The sequence below is a fragment of the Moschus berezovskii genome, chromosome 11, assembly GCF_049115385.1.
Source record: "Moschus berezovskii isolate FMDL1 chromosome 11, NW_MosBer_1.0, whole genome shotgun sequence".
Lineage (NCBI taxonomy): Eukaryota > Metazoa > Chordata > Mammalia > Artiodactyla > Moschidae > Moschus > Moschus berezovskii.
The window spans coordinates 108,799,830-108,823,817 of record NC_142470.1 but is presented as its reverse complement, the minus strand read 5'-3'; the positions used below and the strand labels follow the sequence as shown (position 1 = coordinate 108,823,817).

General features: G+C 40.9%; 1 pseudogene; it reads right to left on the bottom strand.

Annotated features, from left to right (window-relative positions):
* Positions 1–1,068: 1,068 nt before the first annotated feature.
* LOC129538946 (olfactory receptor 5W2-like) lies at positions 1,069–18,276 on the bottom strand (annotated as a pseudogene).
* Positions 18,277–23,988: the final 5,712 nt, after the last annotated feature.

Here is a 23,988-nt window from a genome sequence, read left to right as displayed (position 1 = left end):
TTGGAGTAAATAAGTGAAATCAAATGTCAATGATCAGGGGCCACTTTGTAAGACTCAATACTAAGTTATTCTAAGTTTGAGAATATTCAAAAGAGGGAAAGTCGAACCTTTTTGCTGAGATGTTAATTGAGCAAATGTTCCTGGAATTTGCTAATTGTGACACAGAATGCCAGACCAAATGTGTTGTCCAGACACCGTCCTCTGCTGACAAAGGCAGGTGATGAGTTTTATTCTATTTTATGTTGGTCCAAGAAGAGAAGGAGAACACGGAGCAACGGGCCAAGGAGATTTAGAGCAGGGAGGGCAGGGGGAGCTTAGACAACCTCTTCCTTTTAGTTCAGTGAGCTCCCTCCACTGGTATCCCGCCTCCTTGCTTGCCGGCTCCTCCCCGCCCAGCAGTGGGTGCTCCGCACCCTGAAGGAGGCAGCACAGCCCAGCGCGGGAGGTAGACCAGCTGAGCATCATGACTGGGGTATGTGTCTGCCTCCTCCCTGCCGCGTCCCTCCCGCAGCACACTGGTTTTCTTTCTTTGATTTCTCTCTTTCTACCCAGAAGAAAATCAGGTACATTTGCTATGCTCAGAGGTCTAAGATTTATAAAATTGCCTAGTCTTTAATCGGAGAAGGAAATGGCAACCCACTCCAGTGTTCTTGCCTTCAGAATCCCAGGGACGGGGGAGCCTGGTGGGCTTCCATCCGTGGTGTCACATAGAGTCCGACACGACTGAAGTGACTTAGCAGCAGCAGTCTTTAATCATTCCATAATGGCACAGTGACAAATTAGTCTTGATATTTGGACCACTGGCTTAGCACGTCATCATGAGCTCAGCCAGAGCCTGCCTCTGTAACATTGGGCCTGGCCTGTGCTGGGCACAGCAGCTGCAGGGAAGTTTCTGTTCTCAGGGAGCAGACAGCTTCGTTAAAGTAACCATAGGCAGCTCTCATGGCGTGTGAAAACCGTGCAGCACATTTTCCACTGGGGATGCCTGGCTGCAGGGTGCAGGGCATGCGGTGGGAACAAAACCAAGAATCTAAACTGGTCTGCTTGCTGATGGGCCTGGTCATGCGCTCAGTCCAGCTCTGCGTGTGAAACCAGGTTAAAAGCCCGGTGCCCCAGGGCCCCAGGGAAGAAGTCGGGCTGCCTCACTCTTCCGAGTCTAAAAACGGGATGACAACCTAGGGCTTTTGGTGACAGAGTGTGTGGCTCTAAAGCACATGTTCCAGCTTTCTTGCGTGTTTAGCTTAGGTTTTGTGAGTGTGTTGCTGTTTACCCCATGAAATCACGTGCACAACACTCTGCTTTGTGACTGCACTTGTGGTATAACTTTTCTCTGTTACCACCCATTTCATGTTAGCTGCATTGTTAGTCAGCATATAATTAAATTCACTGTGAATCACTTTAGCGGCATATGAAGTGGTAACTAGTTCATTTTGTGGTCTTTTGACACACTGTTTTTATAATTTGCATCATCAGCTAAGTAGTTAATATTTAAAATTCTTTGACGATTTCTCTGTGGTTTCATGCTTGATTTCTTTCTGAGTATTTGTAAAAGAACAGTTCTGTGTATTTTTTCCTTGTCGTTGGCGTTCTCTGACGGTGTGTCTGCTTTCATCATTGGTTTTGATTTCCTGCTTCATCCTGTTGTCTGCTTAGTCCTCAATCCAGACCCCAGCCTCCCATGTTCTCACTGTTTATTTATTTTCTGTGAGCTGAAACAATTGGCAACTGTAGAGCTTTGGTAACTATATTGCATCATGTTACCCGAGCATCTGTCCTTTCTTACTGATTAAAAATGAAAATAGAATTTCCAGAATAAATTACATCAAAGCAAGGAGCAGAATTTTCTCTTTCTGAATTAAATGATCATATGACCACTCCATAGTATTCTCACCACTGGAGTAATGTGCATGAGTACAGAGTAGCTTGTTTTTCAATGACTTGAGTTAAAGCAGGTTAGCTCCCACTGAACTGAGCTAAGAAGGTTTAGATTATGATGTCATGTATATAAGATTTAAAACTTTATAAAACAGTAGCACATATGGACTATAGAACGTTTTGTAACATAGGAAACATTATTAAATCATAAAAGTACAGAAATTGATAATTTCACAAAGAAACACTGGTTAGTTTTGAGTGTAAGCTAACGCCAACACTAAGGTATGAAATATATTCTATGATATAATATAAGCTATAATATAATGTGTGCTATATACTTTGGTATGTTAGAGACATTTCATATTTAGTTATAAAAATAAATAAAATTTTTCACATTTGCATGTCAATTCAGAAATGTCTTCAAATTTTACAACAATTACTTACCTACATTTAAGATACAGTAGGAATAGAGAGATAAACAGCATCTCACAACACCTAAGAGATTTGTTTTTCTCCTGAGGACTGTTGCGCATACAAGTGAACTTGGGCTCTGATTTGAAGATTAAAAAATAAAGGGGGCCAAAATTAAGTTCCCCAGACTTAGGTACCTCCTGAAGGTAAAGACAAACAGGAGAGCTTCTCACAGTTACCTTTGCTCTAAAGGGCTAAATGTTCAGCAGATGGCACAGCAGAAGTGTTTATGTCAGTAGATGGTTTGGGTTTTGAGTTAGGGGCCCAGCTTTGGGTTTGGGCTTGGGGCTAGGGTTAAGATTCAGATCGCAGTTTGGCTTTGGGTTAAAGTTAGGTTTAGAGTTAGGATTAGGGTTAAGATTAGGCATCAGGTTTGTGGTAGGGCTCTTTCTTATATTTGGGTTGAGGTTGGGGTCAAGGTACAGTTGGGGCTGTAATAGTGGTTAGAGCTTTACTGTTTGTGCTTTTGGTTTCATATAAGAATTCTTTGCAGAATTGTTATCGTGAATATTTACCCCTATTTTCTTGTATAGGTTTTTTGTTTTTGCTCCTATATTTAGATTGGTGAGATATTTTGTATATATTACTCTGTGTAAGTGATTCAGAGTAAAATAACTTTTTTTCTTTTCTCTTCTTTTGTTTTCCTTTCCTTTCCATTCCTTCCCTTTCCTTTCCCCTTCCTCCTATTTCTCTCTTTCCTTCCTCCCTCCTTCCTTCTTTTCTTGGTTGGTGACTTGCTATCCCTTTGTACCAGCATCCATGTGTAAATGCTCTCAGCTTTTCTCATTGAATTGTTTTGGCAGCTTTGTGAAAAACTGTTCAGTATAGACAGGTATGTGTGTGTATTTTTGTACTCTCAAGTCCATTCCATCAGTAGGTTTTCTATTTTCTGCCATGCGACACTGTCTTGACTACTGTCCCTTTGTAGTACATCTTCGTATTGGAAAATAGTAATCTTCCTACTTCATTTCCCTTTCCATGTTGGGCAATTCTAGTCCTTTGTATTTGCACATGAATTATACAACCAGGTTGTCAATTCTACAAAGAAGTATTGTGGGATTTTAATAGGATTATGTAAATCTGGAAGTATCTTTGGGGAGTATTGCCATCTGAGCATATTAAGCATTCTGGTATGTGAACATTGGACATGTTTTCCATATGTTTACATACTTAATTTCTTTCAACACAGTTTTGTAGTTCTAAGAGTATAGTTTTTGCTCCTTTTTTAATTTATTGCTAAGCACTTAATTCTTTTTTGATGCTGTCATGAATGGAAATTTTTTAAATTTTTTTTTCTGATTTTTCTTTGCAAGTTATCTTTGTCTGCTTGGGCCCTCATAACAAAATAGTGCAGACTGGGCCACTTACACAACAGAAATTTTTATTTTCTCACAATTCTGTAGGTTGGAAAGTCCAAGATAAAGGTTCTGACAGAGTTCAGTTCCTGGTGAGATTTCTCTTCCTGGCTTTCAGATGGCCATTCTCTCACTGTGTACTAAACATTTTGAAGTGAGAGAGATGGGTCTCTAGCACCTCTTTCTGTTTTATAATGACAGCAGTTCTATTCATATTGGGTCAGAGTGCCACTCTTATGAGCTCATTAATCTCAGTCACTTCACAAAGCATCCTATTTGCTTGATAGTATATTTGGAAGTTAGGGAGTTGATATATGATTTTGGGGCAACACAATCCATTTCAGAGCACAGAAAAAACAATAAGGCTTTTTATTTTGCCACCTTGGTGAACTCATTTCTTAGTCCCATTTTTTTTTTCAGTGGATTCCTTTGGATTTTCAATATATAAGATCATGTCATCTGTGAATAAACATTTTCTGTTTCCCTTTCCAGTCTGTGGTCCTTTTATTTAACTTTCTTACCTAATTGCCCTGATTCGGGTCTTCAGTGCAGTACTGAGAGAACTGGCAAGAGTGGACATTCTTGTCTTGTCCCTGATCTCAGGGGCACAGCATGCATTCATTTGCCATTAGGTATGATGCAGATGCTGATTGCAGCCATGAAATTAAAAGACGCTTACTCCTTGGAAGGAAAGTTATGACCAACCTAGATAGCATATTAAAAAGCAGAGACATTACTTTGCCAACAAAGGTCCGTCTAATCAAGGCTATGGTTTTTCCAGTGGTCATGTATGGATGTGAGAGTTGGACTGTGAAGAAAGCTGAGCGCCAAAGAATTGATGCTTTTGAACTGTGGTACTAGAGAAGACTCTTGAGAGTCCCTTAGACTACAAGGAGATCCCACCAGTCCATTCTAGAGGAGATCAATCCTGGGTGTTCATTTGGAGGACTGATGCTAAAGCTGAAGCTCCAATACTTTGGCCACCTCATGCGACGAGTTGACTCACTGGAAAAGACTCTGATTCTGGGAGGGATTGGGGGTGGGAGTAGAAGGGGACGACAGAGAATGAGATGGCTGGATGGCATCACCGACTCGATGGACACGAGTTGAGTGAACTCCAGAAGTTGGTGATGGACAGGGAGGCCTGGTGTGCTGTGATTCATGGGGTCGCAAAGAGTCGGACACGACTGAGTGACTGAACTGAACTGAACTGAACTGAACTGAATGATGCCAGCTGTGGGGTTTTGTAGATGCCCTTGATCAGTTTGAGGAAGCTCCTTCTCCCTAGTCTGTTGAATATTTTATCATGTACTAGGCGAGAGGGCTGGAAAGACATTGGCTAAGAAGAGCTGCAAATCCTGGCCGATGATGCAGTGAGCTCCTTGATGTATATTGAAGCAGGTGAGATGAAAAGAAGACTTATAATGCTGACCTTTACTGATCTCTTATCCTGTGCTCGGCACTCTCCTAAGTGGTTTACAGGCTTGACTCATTCAATCATCACAGCCATCCGAAGTTGTTCAAGTGCAGTTATTAGCTTTCTTTCTCAGATGAGGAAACTAAGGCTCACAAACATTGACTCCTGTATCTGGTTGGTAGAGCTGGGCTTCAGATTACCTTCAGAATCTAAGCAATACATCAGCCCCTGAAAAAGGAAGGCCTCTGGGGCCTGAGGATCTTGATGGAGGGGGAGGGGTGGGGTGAGAGTGCTGCAGGGGAGATAGCTGTGGTCAGAGGGGATGTAATCAATAAGTGTTCATGCGCAAGGCACTATCTTAGGTGATTGGGATGAATCAGTGACCGAATTAGGCTAAGTCTATCTGAGCCAATGCTCCAACAATGGCAGACAAACAGCAAACCATAGCTACAGCAGGTGATGTCTATAGTTACACTAGAATATCCATAAATACTAGGCAGTAAAGCAGAAGATAGGAATGCAGAGGATAGGGCGGGGCAGGAGTGTCAGTGTTAGTCCATGTTGAAAAGCTACATTTATACTAGTTAGTTGCTCAGTTATGTCCGACTGTTTGAGATCCCATGGACTGTAGCCCACCAAACTCCTCTCTCTGTGGAATTTTCCAGGCAAGAATACTGGAGTCGGTTGCCTTTCCCTTCTCCAGGGAACCTTCCCAACTCAGGGATCGAACCTGGGTCTCCTGCATTGCAGGCAGAGTCTTTACTAACTGAGCCACCAGGGAAGCCATTTACATTTACACTAAGGGAGTGAAGAATAAACTGTGAAGAGTTATGGAAGGAGTAATCCAGAAGGAGGGATTAAGAAATGCAAGACCCTTAAGTGGGAGTTGCCAGGTGTTTTTGAGACCAACAAAGAAGGCAGTGTGAATTATGGTTATGGCTTTATAGTTTGGGGTTTGTTTGTTTGTTTTTTTTCTTTTTTTGGTTTTAATGGATAAATGTTTATGTGTTTGGGTTAAGATTATAGATTAGGTTTTATGGTATCGTTTAGGGGTTAGGTTTTTTAGAATAATGACTAGGTTTTAGGGATCATGTGTTAGGTTTTAGGGAAAAGATGTTAGGAATTAGGTGTTAGGTTAACCAGTTAAGACAGGGGTCAAGGTATGGGTGCAGGTTAGGATTCAGGTATGGGTTAGGGTTATTGTTTCAGTCACTAAGTCATGTTCAACTTTTTGCAACCCCGTGGACTGAGGTTGTTGATATTTCTTCTAGAAACCTTGATTCCAGCTTGTGATTCATCCAGTCCAGCATTTCGCATGACGTACACTGTATGTAAGTTAAATAAGCAGGGTGACAATATACAACCTTGGCAAACTCCTTTCTCAACTTGAAACCAGTCTATTGTTCCATGTCCTGTTCTGACTGTGGCTTCCTGACCTGCTTCAAGTTTCTCAGGAGACAGGAAATGTGGTCTGGTATTCCCATCTCTTTAAGAATTTTCCACAGTTTGTTGTGATCCACACGGTCAAAGGGTTTCTCATACTCAATGAAACAGAACAGAAGTAAGTGTTTTTCTGGAATACTCTTGCTTTTTCCATGATCCAACAGATGTTGGCAATTTGTCTTCTAGTTTCTCTGCCTTTCCTAAACTCAGCTTGTACATCTGGAATTTCTCGGTTCATGTACTACTAAAGCCTAGCTTGAAGGATTTTGAGCATAACCTTACCAGCATGTGAAATGAGCACAATCATGCTTCCCTGGTGACTCAGACAGTCAAGAATCCACCTGCAATGCAGGAGACTTGAGTTTGATCCCTGTATTGGTAAGATCTCCTGGAGAAGGGCATGGCTACCCACCCCAATATTCTTGCCTGTAGAATTTCATGGACAGAAGAGCCTGGCAAGCTACAGTCCATGGGGTTGCAAAGAGTAGGAAACAAGTGAAAGACTAACACTTTCACTCTGAACATTCTCTGGCATTGCCCTTATTTGGAGTTGGAAAGAAAACTGACCTTTTTCTTTCCTGTGGCCACTACTGAATTTTCCAAACTTGCTGACATATTAAATGCAGCACTTTAATGCATCATCTTTTAGGATTTTAGCATCCACCCTAGTGACAGCATATTACCTTGCTCAGCTCTTTAAAAATTCCATTTCCAAATACAGCCGCATCCTGGGGTCCTAGGGGCTAGAGGTTCAGCATGTGAATTTTGGGGGACACGAATGAGCCTATACTGTCCTGCTTAGGAATGAGCTAGCACGTGCCTCAGTCCCTCCTTCCCTCAAGTCCCATGGGAGTGATGTAATGGCCGAGGGAGAGGCCACTCTTGCAGTGTTTGTGTCCCAGCTGGCGAACCCTTCTCTGCTCTCTTTGATCAGGCAGCAGCAGTCCCAGCCCCGTTCTGGGGTTTTGTGCTGCGTCCTGCTGAGGTGCTCAGTGTTTGGGAACCCAGGAGCCAGCAGCCTCATGAGGACAGGGCAAGACAGCCTAACCAGAGGGAGAAACCTGTGGGCATTACAGTTGGGGGAGCATCATGGTCTGGTTTATGCCTCAGAACACGTTGAGACGGGGTGTGAGATGCACCATGGGGGCAGGGAGTTTTGAAGGTCCTGATGGACGGATCAGGCTTGGGCCAGGGCTGTGGCTGTAGAGGGGAACTACTGGCCAAAGGCTCTGGGGGATGAGCTGACAATCGCTGGAGCAGAAGGGAAGTGGGAGGCCCTGGGTGTCTGGGCTCAGCTGCCAAGGAAGGTGGGGCTGCTTCTGGGTGTGGGGCTGCTTCTGGTTGCAGTGAAAAGAAAAAAAAAGAGGAATGAGTTTTTTTCTTTCCTTTTTCTGAAAACAAAGAAGATGAACAGTGAGCAAGCCTGAACATTCCTAGTATTTTTGCTTTGTTGTTGTTCGGTCACTCAGTCGTGTCCGACTCTGCGACCCCACAGACTGCAGCACTCCAGGTTTCCCTGGTCTTCACTGTCTGCTGGAGTTTGCTCAAACTCATGTACATTGAGTCAGTGATGCCATCCTGACTTGGGCCAGGTGTATATATTTTCTGACCAACCAGTTTAAATGTTGCAATGTCCAGTTTGTCATTTTTATGGGTTTCTCGGGCCCTCCAGTTTCTCAGTTTTTCCAGACATTGCAACACCATCCCTCAACCATTCTTAAGACCTCAGACCATTATTTAGGGGGTAGATGTATGTTTAGGAGCTAACTGTCTACCTGGAGTTTTTCTCCTTGATAAAGTGAACAGCAGGTTGTCTTGTCCTGGGTCTGAATGTTTTATGACCTTCCAGACCAGGGAGGCATTCCTCTGAATGTCTCGAAACTGGAACAAATGCAGCTTTAGACTAGTGGAGACAAAAACGTTTATGTGAGAGAATTAAAATTGAAATTAGTAAGATAACTGAGGCTCTGACTTCTACACTGACTGCCTAGCAAGTTCTACCTCACTAGGACAGGTTACGGGTAAGTTGGACCCTCACAGTCCTTTATCTGCCTGGGGGAGAATGTCTTAAAAGCTGTACATGGCAGATCATGGAGGGATGAGTGTTTGTAGCAGGTGTGGGTGGAAAGATGGCCCTGTACCTATGTCAGCAGGGCCTTCCCAGTGTAAAGATCTGTGTGGTTCCCTAGGCCAGTCAACTCCCCACATCATCCTCCCAGGAAGCGGAGATCCACGACTGCAAGGGCAGAGGCCCTCCCCCTTGTTCATCTGTAACTTCCTGCTCCCACAGTGAGGAGCCCGGTGCCCACCACTTGCCATTGATCCATTTATTGCTCCTTTCCAGATGACATGTGTTAGCTACTGAACCTTAGGAAAAACTCCGCAAAATAAAGCCCATAGTTTATGTGTGATCCATTTTGCCTTTAGTCTACAGAGTCTGTTTGTTGTAGGGAGAAACCCAATTCTGATTCCATGTTGGAAACTGTTTCTTTCACTTGTTCTTTGTTGTTTCTGTTTTTATAATCATACTTAACAGTATGGACACTGCCCTTCTGCTTGACTGTAAACAAAAGCACCTTTGTTCAGCTCATAGAGAGATAATTCATCCCTACTCATTCAGCAGTGGCCACAGGGCTGGAAGAGGTGAGTTTTCTTTTCAATCCCAAAGAATTGAAAAGCCAAAGAATGTTCAAACTATCACACAGTTGCACTGATTTCACAAGCTAGCAAAGTAAGGCTCTAAATTCTCCAAGCCAGGCTTCAACAGTACATGAACTGAGAACTTCCAGATGTTCAAGCTGGATTTAGATAAGGCAGAGGAACCAGAGATCAAATTGCCAACTTCTGCTGAATCATAGAAAAAGCAAGAGACCTCCAGAAAAACATCTGCTTCATTGACCACGCTAAAGTTGCTAACTGTGTGGATCACAACAAACTGTGGAAAATTCTTGAAGAGATGGGAATACCAGACCACCTTACCTTCCTCCTGAGAAACCTGTATGCAAGTCAAGAAGCAACAGTTAGAACCGGACATGGAACAATAGACTGGCTCCAAATTGAGGAAGAAATACCTCAAGGCTGTATATCGTCACCCCGCTTATGTAACTTAATATGCAGAAAACATCATGCAAGATGCCAGGCTGGATGAAGCACAAAGTGAAATCAAGACTGCTCGGAGAAATGTCAATAACCTCAGATATGCAGATGACACCAACCTTATGGCAGAAAGTGAGGAAGAACTAAAGAGCCTCTTGATGAAGGTGAAAGAGGAGAGTGAAAAAGCTGGCCTAAAGCTCAACATTCAAAAAACTAAGATCATGGCATCTGATCCCATCACTTCATGGCAAATAGATGGGGAAACAATGGAGACAGTGACAGACTTAACTTTCTTGGGCTCCAAAATCACTGTGGTAGGTGAGTGGAAACATGGCATTAAATAAATGATTGCTCCTTGGAAGAAAAGCTATGACCAACCTAAGCAACATATTAAAAAGCAGAGATATTACTTTGCAGACAAATGTCCATCAAGCCAAAGCCATGGTTTTTCCAGAAGTCATGTATGGATGTGAGAGTTGGACCATAAAGAAAGCTGAGCGCCAAAGAATTGATGCTTTTGAACTGTGGTGTTGGAGAAGACTCTTGAGAGTCCCTTGGACTGCAAGGAGATCAAACCAGTCCATCCTAAAGGAAGTCAACCCTGAATATCCATTGGAAGGCCTGATGATGAAGCTGAAGCTCCAATACTTTGGCCACCTGATGTGAATAACTGACTCATTAGAAAAGACCCTGATGTTGGGGAAAATAGAAGGCAGAAGAAGGGGACAAGAGAGGACAAGATGGTTGGATGGCATCACCGACTCGGATATGAGTTTGAGCAAGCTCTGGAAAATGGTGATGGACAGGGAAGCCTAGTGTGCTGCAGTCCATGGGATCACAAAGAGTTGGACATGACTGAGCGACTGAACAATAAATATGTCAGATATGATTTATCTTTGTCTTTCCATTGATTCATGGCTCATTCCTTTCTATTGCTGAACGGTATCCCATTGCATGTGTATGGGAGGAAAAACAATTTTTCCTCTACACTTGTAGGTTATTAGTTGAGACTTCTCCTGTAAAAAAAAAGAAAAACAAACAAAAAAAAGATTATCAGGAGATAAAACAGTTTAATAACATGTATACCTCCTATATATAGAAAAGTTACCCAGGAAAACTGAATCACTCCCTGAAGTGTCCAAAGCCATCACCTCAAATACCATTTTAGGATAAAAACAAAAGACCTTGGGGAATGGGGGAAGTCAGTTTTGGCAGGTCATCATGCAAAACACAGAAAAGAAGTATATGATTGTTTGCAGATTGAAATCAGAACTCCTCCACCATCAAATCTCTATGTGAGATTTAATCATCCTTCTGTTTCTGTGCAAAGAAGGACAGCCCTTAAATATGGAGATTTCTCTATTGTAAAAGTACATCACAAAAGGACAATCTCTGCTCAGTTTTCTGAGCAGAAATTCTGAGATTCTTTTTCCTTTTTTGTGAAATAATCCTCAGACTGAAATAATCCTTATATCAGAGAGGTATATTTTGGGGTAGCATATTCTACTTGCCTTCACATGGATGTAACCCATTTTCCTTATGCATTCATCTTTTGAAGGATATATGATTTCCTCAAGCTTTTAGCTATTATGGATAGTGCTGCTGTGCATAATTGCATCTCTGCTTGAATTTGGAGTTAGATTTTCAAAGCAGTTGACTAAATACAGAAAGCATGATTGCTGGACCCCAAGGTGAGACTTTTTAGCTTTGAAAAAACTGCCCAACTGTCTTACACAGTGGCTGCACATGCATCCCCCCAGCAGCGAGGGAACGCTCCTGTTGTCCTTCACCCTCTAGTGGCTGATGTTGTCATATGTACAGAGTTTAGCAGTCCAAATTGGTGTGGTGTGATATCTCATGACTTTAATCTGTAATTCCCTAGTAGTATGATATTTTGTATAATTTTTGTGTGATGTTTGTCAGGCGAGTGGAGAGAAAAAGAAGCAAGCTGGGAAGTCTGGCAAGAAAAGGGAAATTTATTAGAAGGAAAAGAGAGGGTGACTGGCTCTTAAGGAGAACCAGCATCCTCCTTTTCTGACAGGGTCCTTCTTATACCCCACCAATGAAAAATTCTCTGAAGTGATGGTCACATAAGTCAGAGGTCTGGAAGCTGGTGGTTTCACACCTTTGAGAAGATAGGCACCAGTGAGAAAACAGCGTGCCGTTTGGGCAGTTTGGTCAGCCTTACGGATCACTGTGATTTTATTCTTTGTTTGCGAGGTTGACATAATGAGCCATCTTATCAAGGAGACCCCATGTGGGCCCTATCATTCCAGCCTTTTTGATTTAGGATAAGGGCTGAAGGTCAATCTTCTGTAACTGCTTCCTGCGGGACAGGGGCATCATGGGGGTAAGATAAGAAAAGGCTGAAATGTGGGCCAAGGGGATTTGTGTGGGGTCAAAGTTTTTGATAATCTGAGTGAGTTAGAAGTAGCTTATGGGTAGTTCAGTTGGTGAAGGCTTGTAAGCGGTCCTGAAGAAATTTTGAAAAAAGATGCATTAAATATGGACTGAAAGTTAGAAATGGGGAGTGCCGATCCTCTGGGAGATGAGATGGATAAGAAGATCCAACAGGGTTTGGCCAGGTACTGGCCAGGGTCAGGTTTGAGGTATTAAGTAAACAACGGGTCAGATTTCCAGTTCTGAACAGGTTGGCATGTTTGGGGACAGGGTATTAATGTGAAGTTTGGACTGTAAAAGAAGAGAGAGTAAGAGTAAAATCGTGATGTGATGTCTCATGTCTAAGAGGAGAAAATGATAAAAATAAGAATCCAGGTGTAGAAATAGATTTGGGTTGGTAGAGAAAATGATAAAAATAAGAATCCAGGTGTAGAAATAAATTTGGGTCTCCTTGATAAGATGGCTCATTATGTCGACCTCGCAAACAAAGAATAAAATCACAGTGATCCATGAGACTGACCAAACTGCCCAAACGGCACGCTGTTTTCTCACTGGTGCCTATCTTCTCAAAGGTGTGAGACCACCAGCTTCCCGACCTCTGACTTATGTGACCATCACTTCAGAGCATTTTTCATTGGTGGGGTATAAGAAGGACCCTGTCAGAAAAGGAGGATGGAAGAGGAGGAAATGGCATGTCACTCTAGTATTCTTGCCTAGAAAATTCCATGGGTAGAGGAGCCTGGCAGGCTCCACGGGGCCACTAAGAGTCAAACACGACTGAGCAACTAAACACACACACACATTTCAGGGGCAAGGTTTAAGGGATCAAGATACAGGAACTTGACTGTAGTATTAGTCCACTAACAGGGTTCCCAGGTGCACAGTGGTAAAGAATATGCCTGTCGATGCAGGAGACACAAGAGACACAGGTTCAACCCCTAGGAGGGGTTGGAGGAGAAAATGGCAACCCACTCCAGTATTCTTACCAGGAAAGTTCCATGAACAGATGAGCCTGGCAGGATATAGTTCATGGTGCCAAGAGTCGGACACAACTGAGTGACTGAGTCAGTTCAGTTCAGTTCAGTCGCTCAGTCATATCCCACTCTTTGCAACCCATGAATCACAGCACGCCAGGCCTCCCTGTCCATCACCAGCTCCCAGAGTTCACTCAAACTCATGTCCATCGAGTCGGTGATGCCATCCAGCCATCTCATTCTCTGTCGTCCCCTTCTCCTCCTGCCCCCAATCCTTTCCAGCATCAGACTCTTTTCCAGTGAGTCAACTCTTTGCATGAGGTGGCCAAAGTATTGGAGTTTCAGCTTTAGCATCAGTCCTTCCAATGAACACCCAGGATTGATCTCCTTTAGAATGGACTGGTTGGATCTCCTTGCAGTCCAAGGGACTCTCAAGAGTCTTCTCCAGCAAAGTTCAACCAAAACTAATTGCTAATGTTTTCCTAGGAAAATCAAGAAATTGATGCATTTATGTTTCAGAAGAATTCTACTATCATCCACTTCTCTGTTACACATATGGTGTATGTGAACTGTTCTTGGTCACCTAATTATGGTGGTTAGTCGCTCAGTTGTGTCTGACTCTTTGCTACCCTGTGGACTCTATTTGCCAGGCTCATCTGTCCATGGGATTCTCCAGGCAAGAATAATGGAGTGGGTTGCCATTCCCTTCTCCAGGGGATCTTCCTGACTCAGGGATCAAACCTGGGTCTCCTGTATTACAGGAAAATTCTTTACTGTCTGAGCCACCAAGGAAGCTCTAACTATTTTTCCCTCAGGAATCCCTGTCTTCTGGGATGCAGCTATTTGTTGCAACAACTGTTTTGTTCAGCCAGAACCCAGCTTAGCTTTTTAACAGGGCTGCTCCTCAAACACATGTAGATTAACATCCTTTCAATACTCCCCCCACCTAAAAATTTAACTGAGTGTGAGTAACTACATTGTTTTTACAAGCTGGGTAACCTAAGGGGGAAAAAATCTTCCAATGGGATTTGTGTTTCATTAAAAATGGAGATCTTAAATAACTGTAAAACATCTCTTAAAGAGAAAGTGTATTCCGCACATTAAGCAAATGAGAGAAAGGATATACATTTAGAGTTTTCTTGGTGCCTCGCAGACACTAAAACAATTTTAGGCAGACACATACTACCCAGACACTCTTCTTCAAAATACTGTTGTCTGTTCTTCAAGCCTATTATGACATGGAGTTCATTGTGTGGTATGGTACTGAAGCATTTTATAGCCCCAGGTGCTGTGAAAATGTGGGGAGAGCCAGTGGGTGGATAAAGGCAGTGTTGTTCTACAAGCAAGGAGGCACTTTTAGTTACATAGATTAATAATGTACTGAGATACTCTAGAACGTATGCACTATATCCATTACATAAACATAGAATAAACCCTTTACAGGAAACTTTTAGAATTAAAAATAAAAATTAATAGTTTCTACAATCTCATAGTGAAGGTATTGTGTTTATGGAATGCCATTTTAGATTATAATATACACATAGAAAATTTTAATCTAAATCAGTGCTATTTTTGGAATTCCATTTAATGGGCTTAAAATTCCCTTCTCTTTATATCATTTCCACTAGATCCGATAAAATGAGCTGATATTTGCAATGCAGTCTTTAGTTGCTGAAATAAATATATATCATAAGCATGAAGAATGATTAATTAATGTGTTCATTAACTCTTAATTAATGGCAATCCATCAACTCCCTATTTTGTTTGACTTTAATGTATTCCAGTCAATGTTTTCTGCCATGTTTCTCCCCATAAGCAACAATTCAAAAGACATTTGGCTGAACTGATAAAATATACCAGGAGTAGAAAATGTCAACCTTTTATATTATACAGTTATTCTAAGGTGTTTCCTGAGAACTCTTTTTAAAATGCTATAGTGTTTCACAAATACCACTCTGAATAACAAGGGAATTTTGTAGGCTTTATATTTCCATTCTGAATTATTTTCACATATGGACATTTTACAATGACATCTAAAAAATTTAAGACTATCAGAGGTCTTTTAACCTTACACCTTTAATGGATAACTAAGAGTGTTCTTCAGTACTTTATGGTATTTCAAATATATGTTTGTATCCTCACTTTCTGTGCTTTAGCCTTCAGGAAACCAGATTCAAGGTATATGAAGCATCAAATATCAAGAATTTATAATTTCTTACATCTAGTGCAATTAATAAATATGTATGTCTTCATAAAAGTCTGTTAACTTTTTGTCCACAGCCATTTCTGCACCTTCCCCAAACTGTTGTTATATGCATGCAATAGTTATACTATATTGTGAAATATAGGGCTTCCCTGGGGGCTCAGCTGGTAAAGAATCCACCTGCATATTGTGATATATATCTTTATTTTTTAAGACACTTAGCAAGCTCTCAGTTAATTTTGTGTTTCTGAGATATGAGTAATAGCCAAAAAAGGTTGTCTAGTATTTTTAGGTTAATTTTTGCTATCATTTGTCTAGTATTTTTGTTATTTTTGCTTATTTTATGCTTCAGGCAACTTTCAGTGCTTTGGTTAACAAGGATGGAATGCTTTGTTCTTTACCAAAGAATGAGCACAAACAGTGTGATATAAAACAATGCTTTAGGTAAGTGGGCGTTTGTGAACCACAAAGAGACAAAAAAGGGGCACTTACGGCTGAGAGTGAGAGAGAAGGAAGGAAAGTCAACTTGGACGAAGTGCAGAAGAATTGACAATTGATAACAAAAACACAATATTGCATCTTAACAAGTCTCTTTCTATACCTTCCATAGGGCTTTATAATCTAATCTTTAGACTTCTTTCCTTCTCAGTTTTAAATGTAGCTACTTCAAATGTAATTGATAGATACCACATATAGTTACAAGGTATACAATGTGATGAAGTGATATATGTATACTTTGTGAAATGATTATCACAATAAGGTTAATTAATACATGCATAACCTCACATAGTTACCATTTTGAGTGTATGTATGGTGAGGACAGTTAAAATCTACTCTTTTAGCAAATTTCAAGTTTATAATACAGTATTCTTAACTGGAGTCATCATGTAGATTAAATCCCCTAAACTTGTTCAATAAATAATAGAAAATCTGTGCACTGTGACCAACATCACCCTTTCCTCCTGTCTTTCAGTCCCTAGCAGCAACCAATCTACTCTCTACTTCTGTGAAGTTTATTTATTTACTTTGGCTGCACCACAACACTTGCAAGGATCTTAGTTCGCTGACCAGGGATCAAACCCAGGCCCGGGCATTGAAAGCACCAAGTCCTATTCACTGGACTGCCAGGGAGGTCCTGAGTTTTACCTTTTAGACTATATCTATATGTGAGATCATGCAGTACTTATCTTCCTCTCTATGGATTATTTCACTTAGTATGTTGCCTTCACGGTTCTTCTATGTTATAGCAAATATGACTTTCTCTAATAAACATGGACTTGTATATTTCACAACCTGAATAACTACCAAATCCTCTATCTACTATCCTTTCACCTCTCAAATTGAGTCTTATTTAGATTTGACTGAATATCTCTATTCAAAGATTATTTTATTTTGGACTAGATTTAGATATTTTTGCTTTGGAATTATAGCCCTGTATGTATTATTTCATGATGAATTTGAGGTTATAATGAGTTACTTGACCATTTAGTTAATATGTTATTTGTTTTAGCTTATTTTTAGTAGTATTTAAACTGCAAGATGCGCTATAGTATATAAAGAATCTACATGCTCAAAGATCACTGAGTAAATGCACAATAAGTCTCAGCATAATTGAAACAATGTTTGAATAAAAACTAAACAAAAATTAGCATAATGGAAAAATCAGAAATGTTTTTCTTTTAAACTAAATGCCATGTACAAATTCTGGGAAGATAATTAAACATGACATGTGAGAGGAACAGTAATAGATTTAAGATTGAGATTTAGTGTAATACTACTTTAAGAAATTGAAAAATTATGTTTGTCATGTATTCTACCATATAATTTTAATAAATCATCTGCCACTTTATGTGTGTGGATACATGTTTATTCACATACACCTAACATAAATATTTTGGAGAAGGCAATGGCACCCCACTCCAGTACTCTTGCCTGGAAATTCCCGTGGATGGAGGAGCCCGGTAGGCTGCAATCCATGGGGTTGCTAAGAGTCGGACACGACTGAGTGACTTCACTTTGAATTTTCACTTTCATGCATTGGAGAAGGAAATGGCAACCCACTCCAGTGTTCTTGCCTGGAGAATCCCAGGGACGGGGGAGCCTGGTGGGCTTCCGTCTATGGGGTCGCATAGAGTAGGACACGACTGAAGCGACTTAGCAGCAGCAGCAACATGGGAATTACAAGGGTGTAAAACAGCGAGGTTATTTTGTCTTGATCTGGAGAACAGGAAGAACTTGGTCTGAAATACATGAAGAGCATAGTTCCCTGGAAAATTGCCATAGCAGTTAGGTGGGAGGTACAGGTAGAGAAAGCTTTGAACCTCCCCTCAGCGGAGTGGATCTTTAAGACTGATAGGATAATATAACAATAAGAGACAAGGACTCCTGAAATAGTATTCAGTTCAATGAAGCCAAAATTCGTGAATATCACTAACTCATTGACCTGTGTGTCTGAGCAAGATAGCAATAGGAGAGGAGGAACATCACTAAAAAAGTGGTTAATCTCATTTGACCCACAGAAGCATAAGTGGAATGCCAATGTCGTGTGTATCAGAGCATCTGCCATTCCCACCAGGTAAACCCTGGCCACAAGCAGGGGGAACACCCCGCTGGACATGCTGACCGCATAGAGCAAGGGGCTGCTGACGGCCTTGTACCGGTCATAGGCCATCACGGCCAGCAGGAGACACTCACAGTCTATGAATGTATACAGCACCAAGACTTGCAGAGCACAGCCACAGAAAGAGACTGACTTGTTCTTGGCAAATGGCCCACCAGCATCTTAGGGCCGATGGCTGTGGAATAGCAGAGGTCACGGAAGGAGAGGCGGCTGAGGAAAAGGTACATGGGTGTGTGCAGCTGGGGGTCCATCCTAAACAGGGTTATCATTCCAAGGTTTGCCAGAAGATTGATGAGATAAACAAGGAGAACCATGGTAAATAGGGTCACTTTTTTCACAATGTAATTAGTAATTCCCAAGAAAATGAATTCAGTCCCAGAGGAGCAATTCTCTCCTTCCATTCTTTTTAGATCTTGTATAAACTCTTGAGAAATTGATCAAAAAAATAAATGGCACATTCATGTGTAACGCTTCTGCTGCTGCTGCTAAGTCACTTCAGTCGTGTCTGACTCTGTGCGACCCCATAGATGGCAGTCCACTAGGCTCCCCAGTCCCTGGGATTCTCCAGGCAAGAACACTGGAGTGGGTTGCCATTTCCTTCTCCAATGCATGAAAGTGAAAAGTGAAAGTGAAATCGCTCAGTTGTGTCCAACCCTCAGCGACCCCATGGACTGCAGCCCTCCAGGCTCCTCCGTCCAGGCCAGAGTACCAAAGTGGGCTGCCATGCACTTCTACACATCTGTAAAAAATCATAAGGCAGAACATTTTTTTTTCTTCTGCAATTGTGTTTTTATATTCAGAAAAATATCCAGTCATGCACACAAATTAAAGAGGCATAGCCCTCTATTCTTCAAGAATAAAATGAATTTGAGAAAAACATTTTTGAAAGATTGATGTAAATCTAGATACCATCCACAAGGTTTGTCATTTTCTACCAGCTCTTTCCTGAGCCTTACTTTTTTTTTTCTTTTTTTTTTAACCTTAGGGAGTAGATCTGTAGTAATATAACTTTTTTCAACTCTTGAAAACCATATGAAAGAGACTCCAGTGATAGAGAGGCTAGTCTCTAACACTTCAGTTCAGTTCAGTTCAGTCGCTCAGTCGTGTCCGACTCTCCGCGACCCTATGAATCACAGCACGCCAGGCCTCCCTGTCCATCACCAACTCCCGGAGTACACTCAAACCCATGTCCACAGAGTCAGTGATGCCATCCAGCCATCTCATTCTCCGTCGTCCCCTTCTCCTCCCGCCCCCAACCTTTCCCAGCATCAGAGTCTTTTCCAGTGAGTCAACTCGTCGCATGAGGTGGCCAAAGTATTGCAGTTTCAGCTTTAGCATCAGTCCCTCCAATGAACATCCAGGATTGATCTCCTTTAGAATGGACTGGTTGGATCTCCTTGCAGTATAAGGGACTCTCAAGAGTCTTCTCCAACACCACAGTTCAAAAGCATCGATTCTTCGGCGATAAGCCTTCTTCACAGTCCAACTCTCACATCCATACATGGGATTAAGTATTTTCAATGCCTGAAAATATTCACTTGGGTAAAAAACATATGATTACAATTTTTGTGTTTCTCAGAAAAACATGATTGGTTTAAGAGTCTTTGACTTAGTTCCCTATGCAGTGAGTATATCAGTGACTAGTAATAACAACAGCAACAAAAAAATTATGTTACTAACTTTAATTCATGCTGTGTTTAGCCTTTGGTGAGACATGAAATAATTATTACTGACCTGTTTTCTAGAAATTTGCTATTGCTTTCCCACAATGCTCATTATCTCTTTGTGGAGTGGTTGTTGTCAAAAGATGAATCTTTTTACCAGTGGAAGAAAAGAGCTAAGAGGAAGTGAAAGCAACAAAATTAATCACATACATTTGCATCACTTTTGATTCTAAATGGCTTTTTTATATAATAAAATGGAAACGATAGGAGGGACAATGTTGTTCATTGTTCAGTTGCCACGTCATGTCTGACTCTTCACGACCCAATGGACTGCAGCAAGCCACGCTTCCCTGTCCCTTACCATCTCCTGGAGTTTGCTTAAACACTTGTTCAGGATACTATCCAACCATCTCATCCTCTGTCGCCCTCTTTTCCTTCTGCCTTCAATCTTTGCCAACATCAGGGTTTTTCCCAATGAGTTGTCTGTTCGCATCAGGTGGCCAAAGTATTGGAGCTTCGGCTCCAACAATAGTCCTTCCAGTGTATTCAGGGTTGATTTCCTTTAAGACTGACTGGTTTGATCTCCTTGCTGTCCAAGAGACTTTCAACAGTCTTCTCCAACACCACAGTTCAAAAACATCAATTTTATGGCACTCTGCCTTCTTTATGGTCCAGGTCGGACAACCGTATGTGACTGCTTGGAAAACCATAACTTTGACTATACAGAGCTTTGTCAGCAAAGTGATGAGTTTGCTTTTTAACACACAGTCTAGGTTTGTCATAGCAACAGAATTTACTACACATATTTGTGTCGCTTTAGATTCTAAATGGCTTTTTATGTAATAAACTGAAAGTGAGATTAGGGATGATGCATACTTCTAAAATACATAGACTTCTGTCTCTGTTACACATTTGTATTTATGTGTGAACATATGTATGTATTTAGGTGTATGGAGAAATAGTACACGTTATGGACTTCTTTAGACCTAAGTTAAGATGGCATGTGTTCACATGGGGATACATTTGTACATATTTTTATTTTTATTGTGGCACCTGCACTATTTTTTAATACAACAAAACATATCTTAAGTTCATATATACGTTGCCCAATGCTAAAGGGAGTAAAGGCTTTTGCTTGAACCAACAGCAAAATAAGATAAAATGTTTTATTGTGGATATTAACAAGCTCAGACAGATCCTTTCAATTATGAGAAGAAAACACTATTTCTAGCCATTAGATGAAGATTTTAGTGAGTAACCAAGCATAAAATGCTTCATTTACATAGTTTTTTTCTTTTTTTTAATCAGAAAGTTAAGTCTTTTCTCTCACATTTCTTAAGATAGGATATAGGAACTTACCTGAAATAAGCAGGTTTTGGTTAGCTGAACAATAGTCAGATGGCTTTTCATTTAACCAGATTCATTGGGGATTTAAATCCCTGTGCTACTGTCCTTTGGCTTTGATGTTATTCAAATATTTCCTTAACTATATTTCTGCTTCTGTATATCCCCACATGAATTCAGGAACAAATTAGCAAAGGCTAAGTGTTTTTGCTTCACTATTTTCAGCAAATTGATTCATGGTAGAATGAAAACTGCAAATTTTCTTTGTGGTGTGCTTCACAGTTAGCCTTAAACTATCTCCTTCTCTAGTCAAAGAGGAAACGTAATCAAACTCAAAAAAGTTCTCCCTCCATCATTTCCAGCTCCTTTTGATTGGTTGTTTTGCTTCTGAAACACTATCCTTTACTGTCTCATTTTGGAGTATTATTATACTTTGCATTACCTTTTTTATTAAATTATAATGCATATAAAATAAAGTTCACCCCTTTAATGTATACTGTTCTTTAGCTTTTAGTGTATTTTCAAGACTGTTCAGTTATCACCTGTCTACTTCAGAACATTTTCATCACTCCAATAAGAAACAACAAGCTTATTAGCTGTCGTTCCGCTTTCTTCCCTCCCTGAGCCCTGGAAACCACTCCTTTCTGATATGGCATGGTTTCCTATTCTTGGCCTTGCATATAAACAGAATCATGTAGTATGTGTTTTTATTCTGTCAGGCTTCTTGAGTATACTGTTTTCAGTGTTCATCTATATTCTTGAACGTATAAGTTTGTTTCATTAAGTGACACAATAGTAATTCATTTTCAGGCTATAACACATTTTATTGGTCCATTGTTAGATGATTGTTGGGTTATTTCTATTTAGTTGTGAATAATGATGCTATAAACATTCCTGCCAGTGCTATCTTTTAAGGCAGCCCTCATCACCAAATATCATCTTATTCCCATCCTCGAACCACATGTCATCCAGGGATATTTAATTGATTTCTGTGACTCTCTCACATTCTCTAAATTGTGCACTCTTTTTTGAATTATGTTTATTTTGTTCATTTGAGAATCTCTCTACTACAATTAAGGCCTCAGAAATATGATCAATGCTTATTTTGCATTTCCTAAGCTCCCTGGTACAAAAAGACGAAAAGTAGGGCTTTCTAAACAACTATTATTAAGTATTTCTTGTTATCAAAGTGATATAAAATAAATAAAATATACCTGTTAGGGGAATTTTAATATAGATATGGCTCATATGTCCAAAGATGACCCATTTAGAAAATTGCACAGGTATGATAACTTTTCTAAATCATCAGAGTTCCATTTTATTCCTAAAATACTGTGTTTCCTGGGAGCTCAGATGGTAAAGAATCTAAAATTTGGTCTCACAACTTGGTATCTCTGATGTGACTGGACTATTTCTTAGCATCCCAGAACTAGTTTTCCTTTCACAACGACCTGAATGACCAAAGGGTTAGTCACTCTCCCTCTATATGTGTGCTGTTTAAGAAGTGCTTCATAAAGGCACTTTGTGTACATATATGCACAACAAAACTAAGAAGAGACTGCACACTTCCTCACAGATTTAATAACAATAACATAAAAAACTATTAATAAGCAAATCAGTACTTAGAAATTCCACAGGACTGGAAAAGGTCAGTCTTCATTCCAATCCCAAAGAAAGGCAATGCCAAAGAATGCTCAAACTACCGCACAATTGCACTCATCTCACACGCTAGTAAAGTCATGCTCAAAATTCTCCACACCAGGCATCAGCAATATGTGAACCGTGAACTTCCAGATGTTCAAGCAGGTTTTAGAAAAGGCAGAGGAACCAGAGATCAAATTGCCAACATCTGCTGGATCATGGAGAAAGCAAGACAGTTCCAGAAAAACATCTATTTCTGCTTCATTGACTATGCCAAAGCCTTTGACTGTGTAGATCACAATAAACTGTGGAACATTCTGAAAGAGATGGGAATACCAGACCACCTGACCTGCCTCTTGAGAAACCTGTATGCAGGTCAGGAAGCAACAGTTAGAACTGGACATGGAAGAGCAGACTGGTTCCAAATAGGAAAAGGAGTACGTCAAGGTTATATATTGTCACCCTGCTTATTTAACTTCTATGCAGAGTACATCATGAGGAACCTTGGGCTGGAAGAAACACAAGCTGGAATCAAGATTGCCGGGAGAAATATCAATAACCTCAGATATGCCGATGACACCATATCTGCACACTTTATGGCAGAAAGTGAAGAGGAACTAAAGAGCCTCTTGATGAAAGTGAAAGAGGAGAGTGAAAAGGTTGGCTTGAAGCTCAACATTCAGAAAACAAAGATCATGGCCTCTGGTCCCATCACTTCATGGAAAATAGATGGGGAAACAATAGAAACAGTGACAGACTTTATTTTTTGGGGCTCCAAAATCACTGTGGATGCTGACTGCAGCCATGAAATTAAAAGACGCTTACTCCTTGGAAGGAAAGTTATGACCAACCTAGATAGCATATTAAAAAGCAGAGACATTACTTTGCCAACAAAGGTCTGTCTAGTCAAGGCTATAGTTTTTCCAGTGGTCACGTATGGTTGTGAGAGTTGGACTGTGAAGAAAGCTGATCGCCGAAGAATTGATGTTTTTGAACTGTGGTGCTGGAGAAGGCTCTTGAGAGTCCCTTGGACTGCAAGGAGATCCAACCAGTCCATTCTAGAGGAGATCAATCCTGGGTGTTCATTGGAAGGACTGATGCTAAAGCTGAAACTCCAATACTTTGGCCACCTCATGCAACGAGTTGACTCACTGGAAAAGACTCTGATGCTGGGAGGGATTGGGGGTGTGAGGAGACGGGGACAACAGAGAATGAGATGGCTGGATGGCATCACTGACTCGATGGACGTGAGTTTGAGTGAACTCCGGGAGCTGGTGATGGACAGGGAGGCCTGGCATGCTGTGATTCATGGGGTCGCAAAGAGTCGGACACGACTGAGCGACTGAACTGAACTTAGAAATTAACAGAGTTCTACAATGAGCTCATTGATAGTTTGGGAAGAATAAAGCAAATTGTACACTTTTCACATATTTTCCTTAGATATACAGTACCTCTTTATCTTTCTTTTGAATTTTTGCCATACTT